General features: G+C 40.9%; 1 long non-coding RNA gene across 1 annotated transcript; it reads right to left on the bottom strand.

Annotated features, from left to right (window-relative positions):
* Positions 1 to 4588: 4588 nt before the first annotated feature.
* On the bottom strand, positions 4589 to 5484 carry LOC117818468. Its single transcript, XR_004632366.1, has 2 exons — positions 5255 to 5484; positions 4589 to 4992 (listed from the first exon to the last, which is right to left on the bottom strand). It is a non-coding gene; the product is annotated as an uncharacterized LOC117818468 (long non-coding RNA).
* Between the last annotated feature and the right edge of the window lie 1665 nt (positions 5485 to 7149).

The raw sequence follows: 7149 nt of genomic DNA, 5'->3' as shown, positions 1-7149 counted from the left end.
TTTTTTCTGACTACGCCTATGAGTTTTTCAAAACGTCAGTGAAGAAGAGAACCTCGCAACGCCCATCTAGAGCAGACTCTTGTAAGGTGTGATATAGCTCCAAATCATTATTCAGGCCATTCATTTAGGTTTGGAGCTGCAACCTCCGCAGCTATGCAAGGTTTGTCAACAGCATCACTGCAGCAGATGGGCCGCTGGTCGTCTTATTACTCCTCCTACGTGCGTCCTGATGCTACTGCCATCCTCTACGCTCAAAGATCGCTAAACCTTGACAGCACATGGTAAGCATGTCAGGGAAATTCACTATGTTTCAATTTTCATGGTGTATCTCACTCATCATCACATATGGGTCATCATTCCCTGAGCTGTCGGCCTTCACACCTTACAGATGGGACACCTTTTCCCATGCCGGACTACGCATCCTTTAAAACGGGGCAACTCAGCCCCTTAGTCGCCGGGCTACGCATCCTCTCAAATGGGGCGTCTCAGTCCCTTGGCTGCTGGGCTATGCATCCTCTCTAACGGGGCATCTAAGTCCCTTGGTCGCCGGGCTACGCATCCTCTCAAACAGGGCATCTCAGTCCCTTGGCTGCTGGGCTACACATCCTCTCAAACAGGGCATCTCAGTCCCTTGGCTGCCGGGCTACGCATCTACTCAAATGGGGCATCTCAGTGCCTTGGCCGCCGGGCTATGCATCCTCTCAAACGGGGCATCTCAGTCCCTTGGCTGCCGGGCTACACATCCTCTCAAATGAGGCATCTCATTCCCATAGCCACTGGGCTACGCGCCTTTTCTCAAATTTGCTGGTTGCACATTCATTGTATTGTGGGCTTATTTGTTAGTATGTTTGGATGTTCAAGGTCACATGTATTCATTGCATCATTCATGCCTGCAGTTTCGTGGCTTCTATGTTTGGTAGACGGTATCCATTAACTTTGAGTCTTGTTTCATTTAGCAGATTGTCATCCTAATTGTTTAATTATGGCTGATTCACTCCGGCTACGGTAACTAATCATCTCTTTGGGGGGAGCTGTGTTTACATTAGGGGCTTGTGCCCCATTCTTTTGGGGGATTTCTTCTGCTGCCAAATTCACACATCCTACGCTCACAAAATTATCCCCATGGAGTCCTTACGCCAAAGATTTCTGTCAAGTTTCATTATTCATTAAGTTTTAATAAATAACATTTAATCTTCAAATTGTGTCTCTCCTGATTGAAAAGTTTAGACTGGAAGACTATAAAAGCTATCACAGCAGTTGTTTAACTCTCCTCTCCCTCATTCAATAGCTCACCCGCTTCCAGCTGCATGCTCCGAAGCTGTCATTGGTAAATCAGCTGTGGCTGTCATCCAATAGCTCAGTGGCACGCCCTTATCGTCAGAATATCAACTTTCTGCTGTTTTTTCAAATATGTCTGTCTCTCCAGCTAGTTCCTTCTTGAATTGATGGTGCGCACCCTTCCACCTCCCCATCTCCACCTGGTCTCCGCGAAGTCTTCAATTCCTGAAATTCATTAACCACCAGTGTCTGGACTCTAGGGGGGGCTTTCTTCTGCTGCTAAATTCACACATCCTACGCTCACAAAATTACAATAATAATTCATAGGATTTAAATAATGCTTTTCTGAATACTCAAAGTCACTTTATATAGAATAAAATTAAAAAAGTAGTAGTAAAAATGATCCCCATTTAGTCCTTACAACAAAGATTTCTATCAAGTTCATTATTCATTAAATTGTAATAAATGACATTTAATCTTCAAACTGTGTCTCTCCTGATTGAAATGTATGTTAGCTTGAGATTGACAATGACAACTAGTTTATCAATGAGTGAATTAATATCAGAGTAAACCTTCACATTATCCTTTTTCCATAGTTACTACACTACTTATGTAGAACATATCATACCCATTGTAGGAGTGATAGATATTTTGAAAGGTATATAAAATCTATTTTCAGATATGAGTCATTTCTGCTCAGTGTGCTTCTACCTGCTGGTCATTCCTCAGCCTGTCACTTCAAAGCTGATTTCTGCACATTGTTAGCTTGGTCTTTTTGAAGTCCAATTTGGATCAGTTCAGTTATCAATAAAGATAAGTAACTGCAAACTGTAACAAACTTTGAATATAGACCAAGGTATTTTTGAAAAGATTGTACTCTTGCCAAGCCCACACTGTGATATCGATATGCCATTTTTATGATAGAGGATAGTTTAGACATATTAGATTGTGAATCAATAGTTAATGTGTTTCTGTCAGTGCTTTCAGTGCAGCCAGGACTCTTTCCTGTCCTCTACATGTTACAGTTTCTCATACTCATAGTAGCAAATCAAATAAAGGACCTCACTCATCTGTTTTAGCATGAAGGTATGCTACTGTAACCAAAAGTAACCACAGCTGCTTTATATAAAACAGATTTTCTGGACAGGAGCACGGTGGAGCAGAGATGCAGAAGTTCTTTGTTCGTGTGACACACTCGGTAACATTACATTAATGGTACACATTACTTTAGAGTTCATGCTTACTTCATGTTGAAGTAATGCATGTAGGATTCATGTAGAATCCATGTAGGATGTACCTTTAGTTCCTGTTACTCATCATGAACTAATAATCAAGTTACTATGAATTCAGGTAATGATAACGTGTTTAATCACAAGTTAAGTTATGTTAATTAGAATATATGTTTCCACATATACAGGAAGCTTTTGTAATAAATATATGTTATGAAAATCAAAATTATGATTATAATCACAATTATGAATTTTTTGAGATTTAGAAAGTAATGATTTACTGATTATGGTCACATGATACACACGCTGACAAGTGAATAAGGGGAGCACTGGCACTTCTTTTGATTCACTCAAATCCCTGGTTTCTATCATGACGGGAACTGCAGCTCCTCCTAATCTTCCCCCCTCTCATGGTGACAGAGAGAACTGTCAGCACAAAGAGGCAGGAGTCTGCAGGTCTGCTTGGAAATCTAGTCCACAGACTTGCTCTACTTTGTGTCCATGCAGATCTGATCCTGGTCTGTGCATGAATTCAATGCTTACATCAATGCTGCAGATGAAGGCTGAACATACTTCTATTAGAGGAACTAATGTCCAGCGATGAGACTTTTTACACCTTGACCTGTTGTGCTACTTAAAACTTTACACTGCCTCCCTTTGTTAGCTCTGAATACAGCCACTGAACATGAACTGTTCTTGTAAACTAGTCCCATATGAGTGTAATTTACAGGACCCAGGACTGACTGAAGTCTTTAGAAATGAGATTTCATTGTACCGTTAGCTTTTGTTGTTTTTTCTAAATTAAATCCACATTTCTTTCAAACCTGTCGTTAAATATTCTCTCACCACTCATCCTAGAGGACTGTGGTCTCCAACATCTGCCACCCTGAGAAACTTGACTTGTTTTCAGTTCGAACAGAGCTCTGTGTCAGTGTTTCACAAAGCAGTCTGAATGTCTTTCACTGTTACATAACTCAGGTGTGAAGGCTGCTTGAAAAAACATCTCTTCTTCTTTTTAACGGCCTCATTTCTTTCTGGTGTTCGGCCAAGCCCTCAAAATTTATGTTGTCATAAAAGTAAGACTTATTTCCACTTCACACACTCACACTCATTTATTCCCACATGTAGCCTAAACCCACCTCACAGTACTGAACATGTGCGTCAGCCACCTTTTGGCAGCCGACGTGTAACATGACTGATGCAAAGACCCTCTCTCATTACTGAGCAGGTGTTTCCCTTCACAGCGCACTTTCTCTCTCTGTCACAGTGAAAAGACTTCCCAGCTGTTTGGTCCTATTAGTCTCTGCTGCATTATAAATCCCCCTGTAACACATCTCACGAGATGAACTCTGAATAAATGAGAATTTTTCATGTGTTATTTTCAGCTGACTAAAGTTAGGCAGGGGCCGTCAAAGCAGAGAAATCAAATCAGACGAACGTCTCTGGAGCAGTCCTCCTTATTCTAGAGAGCAGAATAAATCAGAAACTTCTTGTGTTGGCGTCTTCAGAGGGATGATGGTCACGCCAGAGATAATTCACTTATCGCTGGACTGAGCCAATGAAACCCTTAGTCTCTGAATCAGATCAGGGAAAATGTCTTGGAGGAAAATATCCTTCCTGTATAATGTGTTTAGGAGGCTTTAATATCAGCCAGGTTACAAAACAGACATTAGCAAGGAGTCCTTGTGCAAACATTAAATGTGTGGTTAAAGGAATACAGCATGAGATAATCTAAAACTGAGGTCAGACAACACAATCTCTTTGTCTCTTTGCTACAATGTTCACAGTCACAGATTAGGTGATCACAGAGCCATGAATCTGTGCCGGGACTTGACCACCAGACTTGATAGACTACACGTGGTCCCCGAGTAAACATCATGACTGGCGAGATGACGTAGAAAGGAAAAGGAGTTGAGCTTAACCCTTGGATGCATGACCTACCAATACCTACACTCTTCCATGAGTGGGGTCAAAAATGACCCCAATTAGAATCAATGCGTTTTTGCAATAAACTTAAGAAATTTCTTTAATTTTGGTTAAAGTTGATGATTTTTATTATATTTTGATCAACAAAAGAGTGATTTCATTTTTGACATGTTCATTTATTACTTTTTATTCACATTTCATTACAAAACAATCAATCAAAAATCAAAAAATGTCAAAATACATTGTGTGTCCGTTTGTCTGTTTGACTGTGGAGGACGAACAGAGAATGAACAAACAGTAGGTCCGGGGACCATAACACCGTCCACCGACATGTACACACACAAACGTCTTCTCTCTTCTCACTGTGTGCAGCTGTTACAAACTACTTGCTTCTGGCTGTGATCGTTGCACACAGGAATACTGCATTTCCAGCAGCAATTGGTGGCTTTGCGATCTTTGTTTCTTGGACACATCTGACATCTCTTTCTCTTCTGTTGGCCCTGTGTGCTTCTCTCCTGTGGCTGGATTGCAGCTTTTGTCACTCCTCACCTTCCCATTGCTAACAACAAAGTAGACGGATTTGATGACAATAGTCATGAATGTGGGAATTAAGTTCATAAATGAAGATAATACTTACATGTGTGTTGCTGTGTAATACATTACAGTGCTAAAATTACTTTGTAGTAAGCTAACTTTGTAGTTGGTAGTAAGCTAACTAGCTAACAACAAAGCAGGATAATGTAATGAAAATAATACTAATACTCTATCACAGAAAAGTCATAAATGTGGAAATTAAGTCCATAAATGAAGATAATACTTACATGTTGCTGTGTAAAAATGACCTCCTGGGTGGTGAGACTGCAGCATCAGATGTGTAAGTGCAACAGTAAATGTATACTGACAATCACAGTTGATAAGTATCAAAGGTTCCTAGAGTTAAGCCCTGAGATTCCATAGGAAATGTTTGGGGTCATTTTTGACCCCGCTCATGGAAAAGTGGGGTAGTGATACAAAAGCTGCAATTTCTTAAAATGTATGAAATTTTTTTTTTTAAATGCAATGGCCTCGTGTCACAAACATGTTTTATGAGGAATACCTGGAATATGAAAATATAAACACTTTTAATTTCAAAGATTTTGAAGAATAACAACCCTTGGGGTCATTTTTGACCCCACTTATGCATCTAAGGGTTAACAACACCCAGAAAGAAGACTACAGCATTTATTTTATCCTGGTGTACCTAATGAACTGCAAACTAAGTGTTTACATGGTATTTGCTTGTGTATCCAAATGTTATGATGAATGGTACGCTACTTCATGCTAATGCTAAAGGCAGTTCCTCACCGGGTCTTCTGTTTCCCACCATCATTTCTCTTTTTTCAGTCCGTCGTGGTCGTCCCTAGTCAACAACACATCACAAAGTCAGCGATGTTGTTGCTAGAGCTCCACAAACTTTTCCTCTGTCTTGTAGTTCTGTATTGTAGCTCCAACTTCATCATTCTTCTTTCCCCATTTTGTGTCTGACGTGAAGATACACATTGTAGGAGGCGGTCAGGATGCGGGGGAGGGGGACACAATTGTGGCCTGGGAAGGGGGTGTTCTGAAAGTTATTCCAAAGGAATAACCACAAGTATTGCAAGCAGAGATAAAGGAGAGGGGAAAAAGACAATAATAATGAGCAAGAAACAACCTAAACAAAACTGGGGCAAGGCAAACTAAAGCACCGCTGACAAGAAGCTGACCAGAAAGGACTCAGAGTGAACAGGAAATGCTTGGGTGTGCTTTCGAACTAGCAGAAAAAGACCTTCTGCAGTTCATACAGATAAACTTTGATTGTTCATACACACAGAGGGAAGCTCTCACTATCCCTGAAGGTGAGGCAACGAGTGCCCAGAGCACTGAAACTCACTGATTCATATAAACTACTCACACCTGGTCTCAATCAGCCACACACACACCTGACTCTGCTCTGGGATGATTCCCCTACCAAACTCAAAAAGAAGCCTGAGGCTGTTTTCGAAACAGCCTGCTACATACTACCTACAAATGTAGTAGGCAGTAGGTACTGCCTACTGCATACTGTATTTGAATTTAGTCTGTAGTATGGCTGTTCTGTTTGGTTTGGTCTGCAGCATGCTGGGCCAGACGTCTCTGGATTTCCGGTTTTGGAAAGCGGAAGTAAACAACGGCCAAGCTGATAGCGAAACTACTTCTTTAGCATCCCTTATGATTTAAAAAGTTAAGAAGTGGTTTATATGGAATTTAATGATTTTCACAGCACCTAAAAACTGAGTGCCCCCTTTAAGAAAAAAGAAAAAACGTAACGAACATTGTGCATTATGGGAAACAGTACACGAGGCAGACTGGTCCAATGCATACTGTGAAATTTTCCCGAGTCAGAAGACATCCGGGGAGTTTTGGCATACTGCAGATTCTGCTCTTGTTCACATACTACATACTGAATTTTGGCCAAATCAACACGTACTGCTAGTATAGTAGCCGGTTTCGAAAACAGCCAGAGTGAGTTCCCTTCACAGGAGACAGAAAGAGAATTCCAACATGCTAGACTTGCTGTCGGGGGTCATAGGGCGTCACAGATGTGTCCATGTTTATATGTTTATCGTTCACTATAACTCAGAATACATGCGATAAAACTTTCAATGGGCCCCGAATCCTACAGACTGGACTATAATCACGCTCTTAATGTGCAGTCTGA

The sequence above is a fragment of the Notolabrus celidotus genome, chromosome 1 (assembly GCF_009762535.1).
Source record: "Notolabrus celidotus isolate fNotCel1 chromosome 1, fNotCel1.pri, whole genome shotgun sequence".
Classification (NCBI taxonomy): Eukaryota; Metazoa; Chordata; class Actinopteri; order Labriformes; family Labridae; genus Notolabrus; species Notolabrus celidotus.
Note: the sequence above shows the minus strand (reverse complement) of the source record. Positions and strands in the feature narration are given on the sequence as shown.